Source organism: Mesocricetus auratus, unplaced genomic scaffold (assembly GCF_017639785.1).
Source record: "Mesocricetus auratus isolate SY011 unplaced genomic scaffold, BCM_Maur_2.0 Super-Scaffold_100027, whole genome shotgun sequence".
NCBI lineage: Eukaryota > Metazoa > Chordata > Mammalia > Rodentia > Cricetidae > Mesocricetus > Mesocricetus auratus.
The window spans coordinates 11,386,401-11,406,379 of record NW_024429208.1 but is presented as its reverse complement, the minus strand read 5'-3'; the positions used below and the strand labels follow the sequence as shown (position 1 = coordinate 11,406,379).

Here is a 19,979-nt window from a genome sequence, read left to right as displayed (position 1 = left end):
GACAGAAAACGAAGCCAGCAAATGTCATGGCAGAGATTTTCTTATCTTAGTTTCTATTTTATTTATATATTTTCTTTTTTCTTTTACCCTACAGGTCCTTTGGGTATATATAATGGCTTCCAGTACAGGATTTATTTGGGATTCTTGAGTATGTAAATGAGTGAGTCTCTGTATCTATATTTGTTACTTGTGCTTTTCCTGGGGCCTTTTTCCCCTATGGTTTTTTTTGGTTTGGTTTGGTTTCTTTTGGTTTTTGGAGGGTTTTTTTTTGTCTTCTTTCAATGTGTTAATTTTTGTTTTATCATATATTATATTATATTCCCCTAGAAGCCTCTTTGTTTTCTAACAAGAGACGGAAGGGGCTGGATCCAAATGGAAGGGAAAGTACGGAGGTACCGGGATGAGTAGAGGGAGGGAAAACCATAATGAAGATATAATATGTGAGGTAAAAAAAATCTATTTTTCAGTAAAAGGGGAAAAAGTACTTGAAATATTTTTAAAAGATATTCTTTTGAGCAATGTTGTAAAAGGGGGAAGAGTATAACTTGAGAGCCACCCAGTATTATGTACACCTGTTATGAAGTTTCCATCCCCCTGTTGAGAAACACACACCCTTGTTTACCTGTCTCACTCTCTCCCTGAGTCTCTTGCCATCCACCCCTGTCTAGGCTAAAAACCTTTCTTAAAATCTCAACTCTGTTCCTGTTTTCCTGGGATTTTTTTTTTGCCTCAGTAAAGCTACAAACCCCATATTTACCTGAATGGAGGTCCAAAAGCAAAAGGAACTTGTCAGACTGCCTGGAGCTGTGGAGTAGAGCCGTATCTCCACATTTCTCACTGATGACAACCTATTTCTGGAAGTACAAGTGTATGCATTTGACTTCACTTTGAAAAAAATAGTTCAAGATTTAACCATTAAACTATAAATAATCAGGACTAATGGAAAGTATTGTCTGTCTTCCATCTCCGAGCCTTGTTTCTTATTAAAATTCTGCAATTTGGGTGAGCAATCTTAAGCCTCTCTCTAGTTATTTGACTAGTTTTTTCCTCCATAAAGTTGTGTTTGACCTTTGGCCCATTCCTTCATTTAGCAATACCCAAGTTTTACTAGTATGTGCAGCTTTTTTAGAAGACTGTGAGTTCAAAACTGGTGACACCAAGCTATAACCATGAATTTTAAAGAGCAATGATCTTCTGTCTGACACTTCACACTAATGTCAATGGCAGTATTGCTTAGCACACAAGATACTCTCATGAATATGGTGGCAAGACTTTTATGATGGACCCCATAGTCCCACTCACTAGTGTCCATGATCTATTGTCCTCTCCTGTGAGCAAGACACAGCAGTAATGTGCAATAGGACTCAGTGATTATCTGCTTTGTAGAAAGAGAAATTTTCTGTGTCTCTTGGAAGTTCTTTTAGTTGATTTTAAATATATCAAAGACAAATTCTGGGAGGTGGATCTAGATCTATCAGGTAAGCCAACAAAATGGACGATAGAAATTCAAACATCAGAGTCTTTGTTGCTGGCCTTAGGGAGTTAACGCTGTACTGGTGATTCTAAGTGTGTTTAGCTGCCAAGAATGGCTACTTCTTGACATCAAGAAAAGCAAGGATCTTGGTTTTGAACTCACACAAGAAACTGATTCTGACTAATAAGCATAGCAGAGAGTGTCAAATCATATCTCTAATCTCTTCCTCGCACTGCCATTCACAGTAGGATGTTTACAGAGCTGACAAATCACTCACTTGAAATTTTGTGTGCTGTGTATTTATTATTCTTCATAGGTCCACAAGAAAAGTCTTAAGATGAAGTTAGAGAGTGATAAAACACTCTCAGAGCAGTATCCCAAACTCTGGGCCCTAAGTGGCCTCTTTGGGTCCTTGACTCAGGTGTGTGAGGAAGGTGAGAGTTGAAGATGCTGAGCACATTACATCAACAACCTGGCAAAGAGAAGGGGTCTTCATCTTTGGAGACTCTTTCATGGCAACTTAGTAAATAAGAAATAGAGCTTAGCAATGCTCTCAGAGATGCATAGATTATTTCCCTTAAAGCAATGGGAGGTAAGGAGATAAGATAAATGGTGAAAATGAAGAACAGCCATTATTGAGTTGAGCAGATGACATAATTTGGCTGCTGTCAAGTCAATCAACAAGGCTGCTTCTCAGACAGACTGACATGGTTGAGGCCAGTACGTGAACCTGATTTTCATATGTTCGTAAGTGTAATAACAGATTCTGTGCCAGGAATAATACAAACTCTAGGCTGCTTCTTAAGATAAGTGTGAGCTTGCCAGGCAGTGATGGCACATGCCTTTAATCTCAGAACTTGGGAGGCAGAGACAGGTGGATCTCTGAGAGTTTGAGATCAACCCAGTCTACTGACCAAGTTCCAGGACAGGCTCCAAAACTACAGAGATAACCTGTCTTGAAAAACAAACAATTAAACCAAAAAAGATAAGTTTGACCTGTTTAATATTCTAATGAGTTAAATGTATATTGTGTCTGAACAATCCTGACTGATGAAATAAATATTTTTGACTAGTAAAGAAATTCCAAAAGCAATCTTGTACATTGATATCCAAATCTATGACCAAAATCTCTGGTAAAATGAATAAAACATGATTAAGTCATAAGAAATATTTCTGGGTATCTTTGTGCATACTTGTAACCCCAGCACTTGAGTTATTTGTTTGTTACCTAACTAGGTAAATTAATAAGATTAAGCAGTGGCGTAACTTTCAACTTTTGCAAACTATTGCATATCTAAGTCAGGTGTTGGAGAGTTGGCTGGGAGGTAGAAATGTGAGATATCTCCTTGCTGAGAAAAGTATCCAGTGGAATAAATCAGAGAACATGCTCAGAAGCTGCAAGGACAGAAGAGTAAATCCAGAAGTAAAGAGATTTGTTTTTTACAGTGGTCTGGTAAAGATAGCCCCTTGGAGCTGGCTATGTTACAGAGCAATTCAGGTTACAGTAATTAGCTCTGTCTTGATCACATGTAAGAATATAGAGAGTTACTATGAATAAAGTCTTTTCAACCAACAATTCAAAAAACCATTCCCATCCTTGGGGGAATCATTTGAAATAGAAAAGGATGCAAGTACTGTTGTATGGATACGGGTGATTTTTGTCAATACATTAAAAAAAAAAAGCATACTAGAGTTTTCATCATGGTTCTGAAAGGGATAAACTAAACTCAAAGGCTTCACTTTTAAAATGAATGGACCAGACCCTCACTCAGTCCCTGCTTTAGCAGCCATGACTGGCTACAGAAAAGACACATAGGTCTCTGACACAAGGTAACTCCAGATCCTCTGGCCTCCCGGAATCTAGGACCAAAACTGAACACAAAGAAACTCCAGATCCCCCTCCCCCCCACACACACACAGCCTCCTAGACTCTTGGTTCCTGGGAACTGTTTGGCCACAAAAGACACTGTTTGGTCCCCAGAGGGGACCAAAACCTCCCCTGTAGTCTCCAGAATATAGTTCTGAAAACTCTTGGTATCTACATACAACAGGCCACAGGCAAGTAACACGACAATGCCATAGAAACCACATAATGTTCTCTCTCAACACTGACCCATGAAATGTCAAATAATCAGAAACCATCCTACTGATGCAATCCTAACTTTTGTCTTCAAAACCTAGCAGCAGACAGGGAACTTTGGTCCCTCTGGAGGCTGCTGCGTCAGCTAGTCAGATTGGGTCCCTGTCATGGTTGGATGAACAATCAATACAATTAAAGCCTTGCTTTTGCAATTTAGTGGGTCTGTCTTTCGGGTGGTCTCGGGGGACTTTGCAACAATAGTTCTAAGAGAAAGAAAAAATGGAGAGCTCAAATAATTTTCAAGTATGTCCAAAAACAGGAAAAAATTGACCAAAATGGTAATGATTGAATAGGACTGGTGGATTAACCTGATGAAGAGAGGAGGAGTTATACCTAAGCAAGGAAACTGTATCCAGAAGAAGATATCTTAGTAGTTCTTGGGTTAAAAGCATCACGGTATGTTTATTTGGCTACAAAATAAGATTAAAATGCATTTTTTCTGAAACATAAAATCCAGGATGTTTCATAATAAAATCCTGATATATGGCATCCCCTAGAATAACTCTTGGAGTTTGAATAGCAAATGCATTAGCCACATTGCAGCATATTGTTAATAAGTAGGAGATAAGGATTTTACTGACCCTGTTAGGTAGCTTCTCTGGTTTTAATTAACAATGGAATAAAGCAATCTCTCCAAAATCCACACTGACTGTGGATAATAATAATTTATGATTATCCTTGAGGATTGTTGCTATCCTTCCTTAATTTGAATGCCTACGTATCTCCACAGGCCCTGCAGCTTTCTATCTTTCTTCTAGATAACATCAGTCCCCTTTGGCCTGAATTTTCATAAATCCTTTTGACTTGATAATAGAAATTTCTAGGCCCTATGGGTTCATTTAAGCTACTGCACAAATAGTAAAATGATCCACGATACTACTGAGGATTAAGCTGAGCCAACAATTCACCTATATCTCTCTGACTTTATGGTCAGCCTGGCCTTCAGAGTTAGACCCTGTCTCAGAAAAGTACCTACACACACAAAAGTTCAAAAGTCACCTTAAAAAACATATTATTTGCCAGCATCATTTAAAGGGGGAAAATAGTAACATATTCTGTACAAGAGTCTTTATCTCCCATCTAACATTGCCTAAGAGAGTTTTAGATGTATTGTCTAATTATAATCATTAAAGACATGTGGTGAAATAGACACCATCATCATCCACATTTTGTAAATTACGAAAGTAGAACCTAGGAAACCAGAAATCATTTAGATGCAGGCAGTCAAATGCCAATGTTTATGACCTGAAGCTATATTAGACAACCCATTCTCCTCTTCCATTAATGTCTTCTGGTGTATTGTGAAGAAGGGGACAAAGGCCATTGGGGCATGGCTGGATACCTTTTATTTAGGGTCTGTCTATGTAGGTCTTCAGTATTACTCACCTTTGATGCTAACACCATTGAAGGAATTTAGGAAGTAGTTATATACCACCTCCATCCTGTACTGACATTTGCAGCTCTATTTAGAAGCCATGGGATAATGCGGTATGGTAAAATTTACCATCTGCCTACTGTACTAATTTGAAACACATAAAAAAATGCAGAAATATTTTCCTACCATCATGGTCTTTAGAGATCCAGAGAAAAATGAGAAGCCCCATCTGACAACGGTGGAAACAAGGAATGAAGCAGTCAGTGCAAATTTGGGCAGAAAGCACACTAATAATGGTAATGTAAACTATCTTGTCCTGGACCTAATTGCCTGGTTTATTTTCATAAAAGGAAAGAATTATGGTTGGGTAAACTAAAGTGATAAAAAGAAAACCAATTACAGAACAACACACTCCCCATAATGAGTGTTTTCAGAAGCCATTAATTTCAACACATATAAAAAGCTGTGAATATATTTATAGGGAGAGATGAGAGGACAGACGGAGGAGAAACCCAGGCATCACTGTGCTATTTCTTCACAGCTGGAGAAGGAAGCTAGTTAGCAGGTTCACACGGGCACTTCTCTCACTCCTCCCAGACAGTTCCCTCCAAGCGAGCCACAGGCAGACTGCCAGGCTGCTTAAGACCTACATTACCTTCAAGAGCTCCTTTCACCACAAGAGGTGCACTATGGAGGAAAGTGCTTCAGACCCGTTTCCAAGCTTTGCAATGCCTCTGGTGTGCGATGAAACCCATCCGTAGCCTGGACGAAGAGCTGGGCTCTGGAGGCACGTTTTTATTAGATTACTTGATTGGTAGAGCCACTACCGCTACTCATGGCTTACTTTATTTGTCTGGGGATTAAACACTTTGTGTTTGAACATCATCCTTTTATATATGTCTCAAAATAAATCATTTTAAAGCACTGTGACACAAGGAAACATATTTTAGTAAATATTGCATTATGTAAAAAGAGAAATTGCTGTGAGGCAATTTAGCCATTTCAATGCTGTGACTTTTCTTTCCTCGGACATAAGGATCTTTGTGCTACACATACAATGAAACCCTTTGGATTTTAAACCTCATCTTTCCCTTTCTAATTATTAGCATCTTTATGACATAGAGAATGACAGGTTCTATTCTAGTTTTATTTATTTATTCCATGAGTGAGGTTAGTCCCTGCGTGTCGTGGCATAGATATGAAATCAGAGGACAACCTATGGGAGTCAGCTTTCTCCTTCTACAATGTGCATTCTGATGATCCAACTCAGGTCACCGGGCCTGGTGGTGAACACCTTTACCCACTGAGCCATCTTGTTGACCCTAGGTTAATCCTTCTGCTGAACACCAAAATTAAAGTTCTAGGCAATTAGAAGAGTAAAGCAGATCTCTATGAATGGAGAGGGATGACTCTCACATTACGGTGGAGAAAGCAAAGTGTAATGGATTAAATATGTCATTCTTTTCCTGTTAGAGGGAAGATAAACTAAAGCTTAATACAGTCAAGAGTGTCCAGACGCATAGCACGCTAAGAAGGTAGTCTTTGCTAAATCAGAAAGTCTAATAAATGTAGAAGAGAAAAATCATCACTTGACAAAAAAGAAAAAAAAAAAGAATCATGACATCAAGACCAATCAAGCAAGAATCAATATTGAATTCTGAAAATGCCAGTGGATGAGAATATGAGGAGATTAAGCATAGCCAACAAAACCCATACTAATTAAGAAATATGAGCTAGAGTCTTGGGATGAAAGCTTCACAACCCTGATATGCCCTGGGAATGCTCATAATCATTTCTATGATATTAAACTTTAATCAGAAGGAACTGTGTGATAAATTCAGTCAGATAAATAATCTACAAAGTAAGTCACCAGTAGATTTCAAAACTATTAAAAATAAATCAGGCATAGTGACACATACCTTTCATCCCAGCACTCAAGAGACAGTAGCCAACATATCTCTACTTGTTTTGATATGCCCTGGGTGTCTGCCTCTGCTTCCATCAGTCACTGGATGAAGGTTCTGTTTCCCAGACTCTCTGGTAGTAGGATTGTAGGTTGGCACTCCCCTAATTCATGTCTAAAATCCATATATGAGTGAGTACATACCATGTTTGTCTTTTTGTGACTGGGTTACCTCACTCAGGATGGTTTCTTCTTGTGCCATCCATTTGCCTGCAAATTTCAAGATTCCATTGGGATTTTTTTCCACCGAGTAGTACTCCACTGTGTAAATGTACCACATTTTTTCTATCCACTCTTCAGTTGAGGGGCATCTAGGTTGCTTCCAGATTCTGGCTATTACAAATAATGCTGCTATGAACATAGTAGAACAGATGTCCTTGTGTGAATATGCATCTTTTGGGTGTATGGCTAAGAGTGGAATTGCTGGATCTTGTGGTAGACTGATTTCCATTTTCCTGAGGAATCTCCATACTGATTTCCAAAGTGGCTGTATGAGTTGGCACTCTAATCAGCAGTGGAGGAGTGTTCCCCTTTCTCCACATCCTCTCCAGCATAAACTGTCATTGGAGTTTTTTATTTTAGCCATTCTGACAGGAGTAAGATGGTATCTCAAAGTTGTTTTTATTTGCATTTCCCTGATGACTAAAGATGTTGAGCACTTTCTTAAGTGTCTCTCAGCCATTTTAGACAACCTCTACTGAGAATTCTCTGTTTAGTACTGTACTCCACTTTTTAATTGGATCCTTTGGTGTTTTGGAGACCTGCTTCTTGAGTTCTTTGTAAATTTTGGAGATCAGCCCTCTGTCAGATGTGGCATTAGTGAATATCTTTTCCCTATCTGTGTGCTGCCTTTTTGTCTTGTTGACTGTGTCCTTTGTCTACAAATGCTCTCTCAGCCTGAACTCTTGGGGGGAGGTCCTAAGCCCTACCCTGAATGAAATGACAGACTCTGGTTTCCTCCATGGAGGGCCTCATTCTCCCTGGGGATTGGAGTGGAGATTGGGTGAGGGACTTGGGGGCCTGGTGGGGAGGGCGGGGGAGGAGGGGAAGGAGAAGGAGCTAGGATTGACATGTGAAGCAAACTTGTTTCTAACTTAAATTTTAAAAAAGGAAGAAAGAAAAAAAAAGAAAGGATGGTAATTATTGGATCTCAGCCTTTGGAATAAAAGGACTGAGTTCTACTCTTCCCACTCTAAGTATATTTAATGCATGGTATTTACTGATATATAAATGTTTAAGCCGGGCAGTGGTGGTGCACGCCTTTAATCCCAGCACCTCGGGAGGCAGAGGCAGGCGGATCTCTGTGAGTTCCAGGCCAGGCTGGACCGACAGCTTCCAAAACAACACAGAGAAACCCTGTCTCGTAAAACCAAAAAAATAAAAAATAAAATAAAATAAAATAAATGTTTAGTACAGATCAGTTGACTGAAAAACATGCTGAAACTGAACTGTGTGTTCAGCTCTCATCTCCGGCCCCTGGAGACTGAGGACACAGTGTGTGTTTTGCTGCCCTTGACACTGACTCTGAGGATAGATAGTAGGACAGGTGAATTCAGATTCTTTAATATGGTTTATTAGAGCACAGCATTGGGGTAGTGTGGGGAAAATAACATCACTTCACAGAAAAACAATCATAAAAAAGAAATTGCCTCTTAAATATTTTTAAATAGCCAGGTTATTGCTGACACCGATGGAAGGGATGACACCCTAGCATTTTCCACGTTGACTGAGAGATTGGGGGCCAAACTTGGAGGTCTTCTGTGATCCAAGACAAGGGGAAAACTACATCCTGGTGACTTTGACAAAAGTCTGAACTCTAATTTTCCTCTGCTCAGAAAAAAAAAACTGAGACAACAGCAGAGACACCATAGTGGAAAACTCACACTCGGAAGCCTGAGAGAATGAGACTCAGACCTGTGCATCCTCAGATCAGTAAATCTCCTGCAGCACTGTGAAGGGACATCCGTTAAGGAACTGCCCTGAATATCCAGTCCTATCCCAAATTAAGTTTTTCAGCAAGAACCGGACTGTGCACATAACAGCAGGTGTGTGTGCTCATAGAATGATTTCACTGTAATTAGCAGCACTTACTCGCAAGATAATTACACACACATTGTTTACTCTCAGCTCTTTTTTTTTTAAGACAGTCATTAACTTTTTTTTCCTTCTCTTTTCTTCCCAAACAACACTCTGAAAAGCTTTTAAGTCTTTTTGGTTTTAATTATGAAGAAGAAAAAGCAGGCAGGTGTTTAGGCCAGTGTCTTCTACTTAAAAAGACGGGTATAAACAGAACATGTGTACATGCTTGCAGCCATATTGACACTCACAGAGCAAAGTTAACACTCGCTCTGGATTTAGAAACAGGGGTGGGCAGACATTGCATGGTAAAGAATCAAACTTTAAAATCTACAGTAGAGAAAGGGTGGTTTTACATTTGGAAGACTAGATATTTCCCATAGGAAATTCACTCACCTGCCTGTGATTTTCAGAGTGTTCCGTAGAGAGTTGGGGAACATGGACCACCACCTGAAATGAACATACTGCTGCCTTCTACACTAAATGTACACATCTCTCATGGTGGCAGAGTGGAATTGTTTGGGAAATCTTGAAATTTACCATAGAATCACACCTTGAATATAAGAAGTGTGTTTGCCAAGCTCAGAAAAACTTACAAACTTGTGTTGCAGGGGAGAATTGACTTGGTCTTCTCCTTTGAAAATTAAGCTGATTGTCCACAGTACCTTGTAATAGGTGGCGATGGGAGTGTCTTTCTCACAGAAGGAAATAAGAGATTATCAACTGGTTGAGTTCTTCTGATGACACAGTAGTAAAACTCTCTGGATTATAAGCTTATGATGTCATGTATTAATATTTTCAAATTGACTTATGGGTATTCTGCATTTGAGAGTTTTTGATTTCAGATCGCTTGCTTTTGGGGCAGGTGAAGTAGCAGACATGTGTCAATGTGCCCTTTTATGAAGTCAATGTGCCCTTTTCTGAAATCAGTATCTAACCTCAGGTTAAATTAGAACATAAAAAGATTGCCCATATCATATGCTTCTATGTACTAATCTCACAATGTCTTGTTGGAGGAACACACCAATCAAGATTAGGATGAAAAGTTTAGTAATATCACACCTTGACTATTTCTTTTCAAAACTATTAGTTCTCAAGTTGAGGACAAAGGGCTAACTGAGGTGCCTCTGGCCACCCATCCTTCAGGCCCTACCTGTTACAGAGTCATCCTGGGTGGCACATCCTGCCCCCTCCCCTCAACTGTCCAGCCCAGGGAATGAGCGGGGCTTTCCCTTCTCCCAGCTCCTCTGATCCCTGTATAACCTCGACCACTTTGGACAAGTGGTTTCTTGGTCTCCTGGCCCACTCCTGACCTCTTGGCTCCTGGTTCCTCTCTCTTCCTCTCTCACTGTCCTGCCTCTCCCCACCTCAAGGCCCAGTTCAATCTGGGCCTTTCCAGGTAGCTCTGGCTGTTTCCTTGCCCTCGAATCTACAATAAACATCTTCTCCTAAACCATACCAAGGGGCAGTCATGTTCTCATTCTTCATTCTTCTGGTACCAAAACCCAGGTTTGGCATAAATGAGTTCCCTTCTAAGGAACTTAGCCTCTCCAAAGTAAGGTCCTGCTTTGACTCTCCTGGCATCTTAGTTGCTGTTGGCTTCTGCCACCCATCAATTTTGACTCCCACAGCTACTCCCCCTCTCCACCTGCTCTAATCATTCCTCTACTAGTCTACTCCAAGTGTTTCTCCAGCTCCTGGAGCCTTCTATGCCCTCCTGGGGCACCTGCCTGGGATTTGCCTCGCATCTCTCAGATACGGCCAGCTGCACCCATCTGAGTATCTCCCGATGCCTGTGCAGGCACATCTTTCTACTAAAGATGCTTACAGTTTTCCTCTTCCCAAAAGCCTCAGCTGCCCCATCTACTAGATAAGCGGCACAGCGAAACCACCTTTGTCTACTATTACTATGAAAGACACACCAGTGTGCCAGGAAGCTCTTCTTGCCCTCCTGGGCCCCAACCATGTTGAAAAGGACACCTCTCCGTGATCTGGGGCCTTTCTCCAGAACAAACCTCTCATTCCACTTGGTTGAAATTCTGGTCCCCACAGCACTTCCCTTTGTTCTCAGCTCCCTCCTGTGTTCCTGCAGTTTCTGTATTTCCGGTGGCCTCCCTGAGCTGCTCTCACCTCCCCCTGGGAGGTTCTACCACTTCCTTAAGCCCTTCTGGACTTCTGCAACTCCATTGTCTGGCTCTCAGCTCCCTCCAGGTGTTTTCTCTCCTCCCCAGTCAGGGCTGCCTGCTCCTTCCCTTCTCTCTTCTGAGATACTCTGGGACCCACCCAGTTCCCTCTCAGCTCCCTCCTGTGGTCCTGCCACCTCCCTAAGGCCATCTCTCCCAGAGCTCACAGGAACTCTTCCAGTGGCAGAGTTCAGTTTCACAAACCTTTTTCTCTTCCTCCATGAACTCGGATCTTATTAAAGCCTTGCTGTGTTACTACAGAGAACTTGGCCTCACAGATCAATGGCCCAAGATTGGCATGCTGGATTTGCAAACTCTCCTGTATGGTAAAATCGTCTGCCACTGCACTACAAATGATCCCAAAGCCTCTGATATCTAAACTTGCCCTGCTCCACACTTCCAAAACTTTCTTATCTCTAAGGTTTCTTTCTCCTTCCCACTCTTAAAAATCTTTTCTCTCTATAATTTCTCTATGCTCTGCTTTCAAAAAGTCTCTTAACACTATGTTGTAAACTCTGTCTCAGGGTTTGTAAGTTCAGAGGGTATGATTAAAAAAAAAAAACCCGTAACAAAATTTAGCTTAAGCCTGGCATTGGTGGCTCATGCCTTTAATCCCAGCACTCAGGAGGCAGAAGCAGGTGAATCTCTGTGAGTCCTAGACCAGCCTGGTCTACAAGAGCTAGTTCCAGGACAGCCTCCAAAGCCACAGAGAAACCCTGTCTCGAAAAACCAAAATATTTAGCTTAAATCTAATTTTAAAAAGGTTTATAGTTAAAATTCTATATATGGATAATCTCAATTTGATACAGCATACTATATATGTGATTCAACTCTTATTTAAAAATTAAATATACTTACTATATATGTAACTTTAATTCAATTCTTGTTTAGGAAGATAGAGGTTTTTAAACAGCAATCATGTGTCTTGCCACCATCTTGACTAATGAACTCATCAGGATAGAAGGAACAATGTGGCTGGTAGCCATCTTTACTAGGGTTAAAGGGTAAATGCCATGGGACTTCACCACTGTCTTAAGATATCCACAAAACAGTTATCCAGCATAGAAATGTCACAAGCTTGGGTTTTATAGCAATAAAAAATGGCACTGTATGTCTTCAACTGGATTTCTGACATCCTATAGTCACGAATTTTCTTTGTGATCAAGCGTGAAATGATTCTTCATGGTTTAGAATCAATTGCTGGTGATTGAAACAAAAGCATAAAATCACAATGCCAGGGTATTGAATGACTGCTTCTAAATACATGGAAGAGGTATATTGCCCAATAAATTAGAAACTGCTCTTACTACATTAGAGAAAAGAATTGGCAGCTAATAGTACACAGAAAACTCTTGCTTCATACGGATAAAGAAGCCTTTCCCACCACTGATATGGTACCATCAATTAAAAGTACTTAATGCATTATGAAGTCCAAAATATTATAAAATTGATGAAAATCTTAGATTCATATAAATAAGTCCTCTCTTTCTCTCTCTCTTTCTCTCTCTCTCTCTCTCTCTCTCTCTCTCTCATACACACACACACACACACACACACACATACACACACACAGATTTATATGATAGAACTTACCACCTCCAACAATATTCCCAATTTATCAAGTGGCTGCATTTGTAAATACAAGCACTATAACATTAATAATAAAGTAAGATGCTTTAGATAAAATGAAAAGACATTGAAAATGTGAGCATCATTGGTATGATAAAGAGATGACACAGTTTTAAAGACATGGCTGTCTGGGATCCTAGTTTAACTGTGACTTGGTAAATTGAGCATTTCACTTCACTAGTTTAAAAACATAACAGAAATGGAAAAAGAACATGCTTGTGATTGTCCCCAGTACTTTGAACTATGTAAAAAAAATAGAAGAACTTGATTCATACAAGTTTTTACCAGTTCCCATGACACAATGCCCCTCACCAAGAATAATAGCAAGGTCAAAGTTATAAAGCCAAGCCACACTTAACTTTACTATATCTCTAAGAATGAACAGAACAGAAAGTGGGGGTCACAAGTTAGATGGTCTCCCTTGTATCTGACTTAGAGGTGATTAAAGAAAAACTTTCACATTGTTTATATGAAAACAGAAATAGCAGTCATAACTTACACATAGCAAAGTATTTCATGTAAACATACTAAAATGTTGATATCAGTCCTACACTTAACTGTTGCAGGTAGCCTATAGATGCAAGTATAACTATAAAGTTCATGACTTTGAAATGTCCTATAAGGAAGAACTAATATTTGATTCTATCACCACAAGATTAACAATGACTGTGGGTACCAAACTTTGATAATTAAAATTGAAAATTCAACTTCATCCGAGCCTTTTCTTCTAACATGTTCTAACAGGTTCAGAAACTACATTTGACCTCCATCAGTAGGGAAGTATCAACAGGACAGGGGGTCTTCACATGTAGTGAATATTAAATTTATTTTTACATGAGCCAAATCTAGCACTAAAACAAGTTTACATAATACTTCCAGTAATGCTGGCTTTAGCTAATGCACATGTAACCCACTGAGTAGCATTGCTTTTCAACCTAATTAAATATCTCCCAACTGTGCCCTATTCCCACAAGATATCGCAAAAAGGAATTAAGATAGCTGTGCATGGGCCTATAATCTATTCATTTAGATTTTGTTTTATCAAGATATCATTTCTTTTGTTCTTTCAGGCGCAAAAGTTAAGCTGGATTTTCTTAAGCAGGACAGTTAATTAGTTTGGCATTCCCTGGTCAGTGTATTTAGTTTCATTGCAAACATTTCCCTGAAAACATAAAGGAAAATAAAAAAAAATCTCTCTTGAGGAAAACTATAAAGAAGATAACTATGAAAAGATGGTGAAAGAAAGATTCTAGACAGCAATTCCACAATTAACATATCATTGGGTCTGTTTGGGGTGTTGCTGTTGTTGTTGTCAATTATAGTTTTCTTATAAAGGCATATGAAGAAATTTCTAGAAATTTTTTAGAGACAGTGGCATTCCATGGAACAATTCAGTTGTTTCAACTCTACAAGTTTGATTACTCTACATATCTGGTATAACAAAAATGTTCCGTTCATGTTTTAAAGTAATAACTACAAACAGTCATGTGAGATCTAAATAGTTGCAGATTCCGCAACTAAACTATCTCAGCATATGGGCAATCAACTTGATTTTAGGGATGCAGAGAACATGCTATGCCAGAAATATAAACAAACTTGTAGGTCTTTCTACAATGGTAGAATTTATTACAAGATGTGCCGGGGTATAGATGGCAAAGAAACTGTGGGACTGACCAACTAGTGCCTGGCAGAACTACAGACCCAGAGAGGGAGCTCCCCTCTTAGGACCAGAACCAGAGGCTGGATACCCCAGAGACTTAGGATAGAACCAATAGAACCAAACATGAATAGAAAGAAAAAAAACAATGAAATGATTCCTAGTGATATTCTGCTATTCTCATAGATTGGTGACTAGCCCAACTGTCATAAGAGAGGCTTCGTCCAGCATCTGGTGGAAACAGATGCAGAGACCCACAGTCAAACATTAGGCTGAGTTTGGAGAATCCTGTGGAATAGGGGAAGGAGGTTTGTAGGTCCCAGTGACGTTAAGGACACCACAAGAAAACCCACAGAACTAACCTGGGATATTAGGAGCTCACAGCGACTGAACTGACAACCAGGGAGCCTGAATGAGGTTGACTTAGGCCTTCTGCACATATGTTACAGTTGTGCAACTCTGTTACAGTTGTGTATCTTGGTCTTCATGTGAGAATCCTAACTGTGGGAACATGGACTGTCTCTGACTCAGTTACCTGCTTTTGGGGCCCATTCCTCCTACCAAATTTCCTTATCCAGCCATAATAGAAGAGGAGGTGCCTAGTCTCACAGCAAAGTGATATACCATGGCTGGCTGCTATCCATGGGAGACCTGCCTGTATCTGAAAAAAAAATAGTGGAGGAGGAGTGGATGATGGAGGGGCTTTGGTTGGGACATAAAAATGAATGAATGAATAAATAAATAAATAAATTTATAAGGTTTAAACAGCAGCAATTTGTCAGATAATCCCACCTTTCTTGGTAATCTTGCCAACGTAAATACAGTTTATTTCATTTCAGTATTAATTACTAATGTTAATTCTCACATTACACAGCACATAGAATTATATCTACATAGTTATAGATGAAATTAATAGAATGAATACAATGTAAGGAGCTGTGATTTCATCTCAGAGATGAAATGAAGAGCCAGGAAGGGCCAGGAAGTATATGTTCCAGTCCAGAAGAGTTAGCCAGTGAAAGGGCAGAAGGCCACATCAACAAAGACTGGGAGAATACAAAGCCAAGGTGAAACCTTGGGGACAGTTGGGAGTTTTGTTCTTGTGGCTCTCTGTCCTTCTGTCTCTATCTCTCTGTCTCTGTCTCTGTCTCTGTCTCTCACACACACACAGAGATTTACATGGTAACACTTTCCAGCTCCAACAATACTCCATATTTATCAAATAAGAAAACCTAGGAAGATAAGAATCTTGAGAAGAGGACAAAGGAGAGGTGATATGAGGCATGGAGTAGATCAGGACACAAGGGTTCCAGATCTCACAGAGAGCCCTGAGCATCATTGGCACCCATGAGTTCTGGAAATAGCTGTGTCTTCACAACAGTTCCTAACACTAAGGAGGCGATCAGTATCAGACCAATCATAGCCCTAGAGACAGACTGGACCTCAAGAACTAGCAGAAGAGCCAAGTAGATACACCGGCAAGGGCACAGAGATGACTGACAGACTTCATAAGGGATAAAGGGTAAAAAGATAAAACAGAAAACAATGTAGGGAAAGCAAAGTGTTATCATCTAATACAGCCAAGTAGTGCTTATATAAATGCATAAATATAAAACTTTTTGAAAAGTACTAATATTTGAATGAGTAAACAAAGGCAATTGGAGAATAGAATTTAAAGGAAGCAATAGTGAGATAAAAGTATAAAAAAGAGAAGAGGAATGATACCACAGGAATGTGCAAAACAAATCTTATAACAAAGCAAAAGTAAATTTTGTGATGTGATTGAGCTTCGATATGGAAATAAATTATATTGGATTTGAATAAAAGTGATGTTTTATTCAACAATTGAATCTGGAGCAATTCCTGTTTGCACAAAAATTTTCTTACACACAATGTTAAGATGCTAGTTGATGATTACAGATACCCTGGGAATTGCACACATCTTCACACAGACATCCACAATGCACATATCAAATACTTCAAGACAGATGCCTCAAATTCGAAGTCAAGAGGAAGTAATATTGAAGAATATATAATTCTTGCATATGACTGTCCAAGTCTATGCAAGAAATATCAATGGTCACCAATGAAAAATGGAATAGAAATGACTAAGCTAAGTTTAACAAGATCCTAACTACATATGATCATTCTCTAAAACCATTAACAGTTTTTCTTTACTCAAAAATTCATGACAAAATTTTAATAAGGCAAATTTAGGCATGTTCTTATGCTGTAAGCAATAGCTCATGGTCTATGAAATCAAAGAGACCACTTCTCATCAACAAGCAGTCTCTACAAGGAAAAGGTTTACTTCTGAATACTAACAGAAATGATAAACATTTGAACAGACAGGCATGTCTAACTTGGCTTAAATACAACCTAATATATATATATACATGCATATATCTCAAAATATGTTTGGTCACTGATATACTCAATTTTTGTTTTTTGTGTAATAACTAAGTTTAACTTTCTATTTTTAATATATTACAAACTACCACAGAATCCCTGAGATTTGCAAGAGGTAGATTATTAATATTTTCAAAGAGTAAAAGAAAGTTTAATAAGAAATAGGGGTGTCTATTGTGGGGTGTTAATCAAAAGATGAATGAAAAAAAGCACTTGTTGAACCAATGCAGACTACAATAGGGCTACATAGAAGACAACTCCTTTAGGTTTCTGAGTTTTCTTGCATGACTCCTTGGACACTCTAGAGTTAACAACACAGGTCCATCAAGACGATTATATTTTCAAAGGAGAAAAGAGAGATGTCACACGGGCCACCCTCTGATATGTTCATCCCAAGGCAGTGCTCTCTTCCCTCGGGGTTGCTGTAGTCGGCTCTTTTTGTTTTTAAACCTCAGATCTGAGTCATCAAATATAGTCACTCTGCTATGCTGCTAGTAATTTTAGCTCAATTTCTTTACAGTTTTTACTTTAATTTCAAAATTCAAATTATATTACACTGCTATTATTTGAACAACAAAACATTTTCCAACCATTTACTTATTAAGTGGATACTTACTAATTTAATAGCTATTAAACAACATATGAGCTAATTAAAGACTTCATGCTGTCATCTTAAATGTCCCCATGCTTATTATTGTTTTCACACAAATGCTATATGTTGTATGCCATATGCTGTACTTTCAATTTTCTTCTAATTCCCTTGACTGTATTTATATAGGACTATTCTGATTGATGAGTCTTGCGAATTTTGGAAAAATTACATTTCTATTTTTCTATTGATATGGCCTTATCCACTAAACATTATTGAGTTAAAAATAGCCCGTGAACAGCTGAGGTGAGTGGGAGACGGCGCCCTGAGGTGTAAGAGTGAGAAAGCTCGCCCTGATCCCCATCTGTTACAGCACTCATGAGAGTGGCCCTACACCACGCCTGGCAACACAGTAGAGCTGGTCCTGAAGGTGTAGGTTGGCAGATCCAACCCTGAGGATATGAAAGCAGGAGCACTGCCCCTCCCTGCTCTTCACTGCAAAGGGTGAATTCACCAAAGCAGTACAAGGGAGCTCAACCCTGGTGATTAGGACAGGGGAGAGCTGGCGGGCTGATTAACCCTGCAACTACCCAGGCCGCAGTTAGCTTACCATAGGACATTGTCTAGAACATTAGAAAACCAATTAATGGTATTAGATTCCCACCCCTCCCACCCCCCACCCCCATCCCCCCCATACAAAACAGGATGATCAGATTCAAGCAGAGCTAACTCAGCCTTTCTATGACTGTCCTGACCTGTGATGTTTTCTTTAAATGTCTGTTACTGCTTTGGGTCAAAACGGCCGATTGACATGTGGGCACCTGTTAGGCATAATAAGCAAGAGTCCAGAAGCAGGAAGTCATTGGGGAACAAACATGCATGGAAACACAGTAAAGAATTAAAATCGAGTAAGATGAAGAAATACATGAACTCACGCATCACTTCAATATCCTGATGAAGTTGAAGTTACATCCCTGGCAGGTTTGTAGGATGTAGAGATCCCCACCAGAATCTGCAGCTGGCAGCTTGCTGTGGATAAAGGTTAGTAAAAATAGCATGCATTGAGTTCATACAAGAAGAAGATGATTAAACCTTGAAATTAAAGCTACATGAGAAGCCTCTGAAAATTTGTTGGTCTCGTTTGAGAGGTTTTACAGTTCTTGGTTTATACCAAGGTCTCTAATCCACTTTGAGTCCACATACATGGCTGTGTGTTCTGGGTCTAGATTCAATTGTCTGAAAAAGTTGCTCCAGGATTTCTGTTGCTTCATTGTCAAAGACACATTGACTACATTTACAAGGCTAATATTTTGGGGCATTGTATTTCATTATTTACCCAATTTGCCTATTGTTTTATCACTATCTTGATAGCTATAACTTCATGGTAATAGTATACCTACAGCCTCATAATATTGTTCTTTTGTATTTTTCTATTTTTAATCAGAGGAGAGGAGGAAGGAAGGGCTGGGAAAGGGAGGGAGGAAGGGAGGGAGGAAAAGAAGGAGGGAAGGAAAGGGGAGAGCAGAGCAGAATAGGGCAAAGCAAAGGAGGGTGTGAGGAAGGGCTAGGAGAGAAGGAAAACTTAATGGAAAGAAGGGAAGGGGAGGGGAGGGCTCATGCTTTTAAGTCAGTTATAGATGGGAGAGCACGTGTGAGAGAAATAGCAAGTTATCTGGGAGAATTTCTGATCTTTTTATTGTTGAAGTTCATCGTTGGTAGTCTCTTCAAACAGTTCAACAGGCAGAAAAAAATGCTGCCATTTTTAAAGTGGAAGAGAGTTCTATGTTTTAAAGTGGAAGAGAGTTCTACGCTTTTAAAGTGGAAGAGAGTTCTACGTTTTTAAAGTGGAAGAGAGTTCTACATTTCCTGCAAATACTTTCATCTCAGCAGGGAATTTCGTGAGGTTAATATATGACTCTCACCAGGAATCATGTTTTCCTCAGTGTACAAAACAGGACAATAAATATTTTGTGCATAGTATTTTCTCTTCTTTAGAGTTTCTCCCCATGGTAAATTTTCACAATAGTTGACTGCTTGAGTAGTGAAAACAAGTGTCAATTTTCCAAATTATTTTATAACAATCCAACAGAAAAGTCAAGAGAATTGTAGGCTGTCTATATTTATGACAATAATACAGAATGTATTATTTCAGCACACTTCTGTAACCAGATAACAAGTATTCTTTATGTTATTTTATTCAAAGAGTATTGTATATGTTATTTGTGTTTTCATAGTTTTATCTCTGGCTGCTAGATATATTGTTCTCTCTTACATACTAGTAATTTCCTCATGTAGAAGGTGTGTTACAGCGTATGTCTGTTTAATTGCTAACCACTTTTTATTAAAAATTTGAAATAAGAACAATAAGACAAAGCATTTTCTCAATTGCACATGTGTATTGCCTAACTACTGTGTTCTTTTTATAACTTTAGTTAGGTCATTTTTTCTTAAAACAATGTTTTTATTCACATATGATTGGATCTG

The 19,979-nt window shown here is 39.2% G+C and overlaps 1 long non-coding RNA gene across 1 annotated transcript in view; it reads right to left on the bottom strand.

The window, feature by feature from the left end:
• LOC110340968 overlaps nucleotides 1–19,979 on the bottom strand; it is a 58,958-nt gene that overhangs the window by 11,146 nt on the left and 27,833 nt on the right. The window contains exon 2 of the long non-coding RNA XR_002382825.2: nucleotides 18,431–18,524. This is a non-coding gene — a long non-coding RNA (uncharacterized LOC110340968). The remainder of the gene's footprint in view (nucleotides 1–18,430; nucleotides 18,525–19,979) is intronic.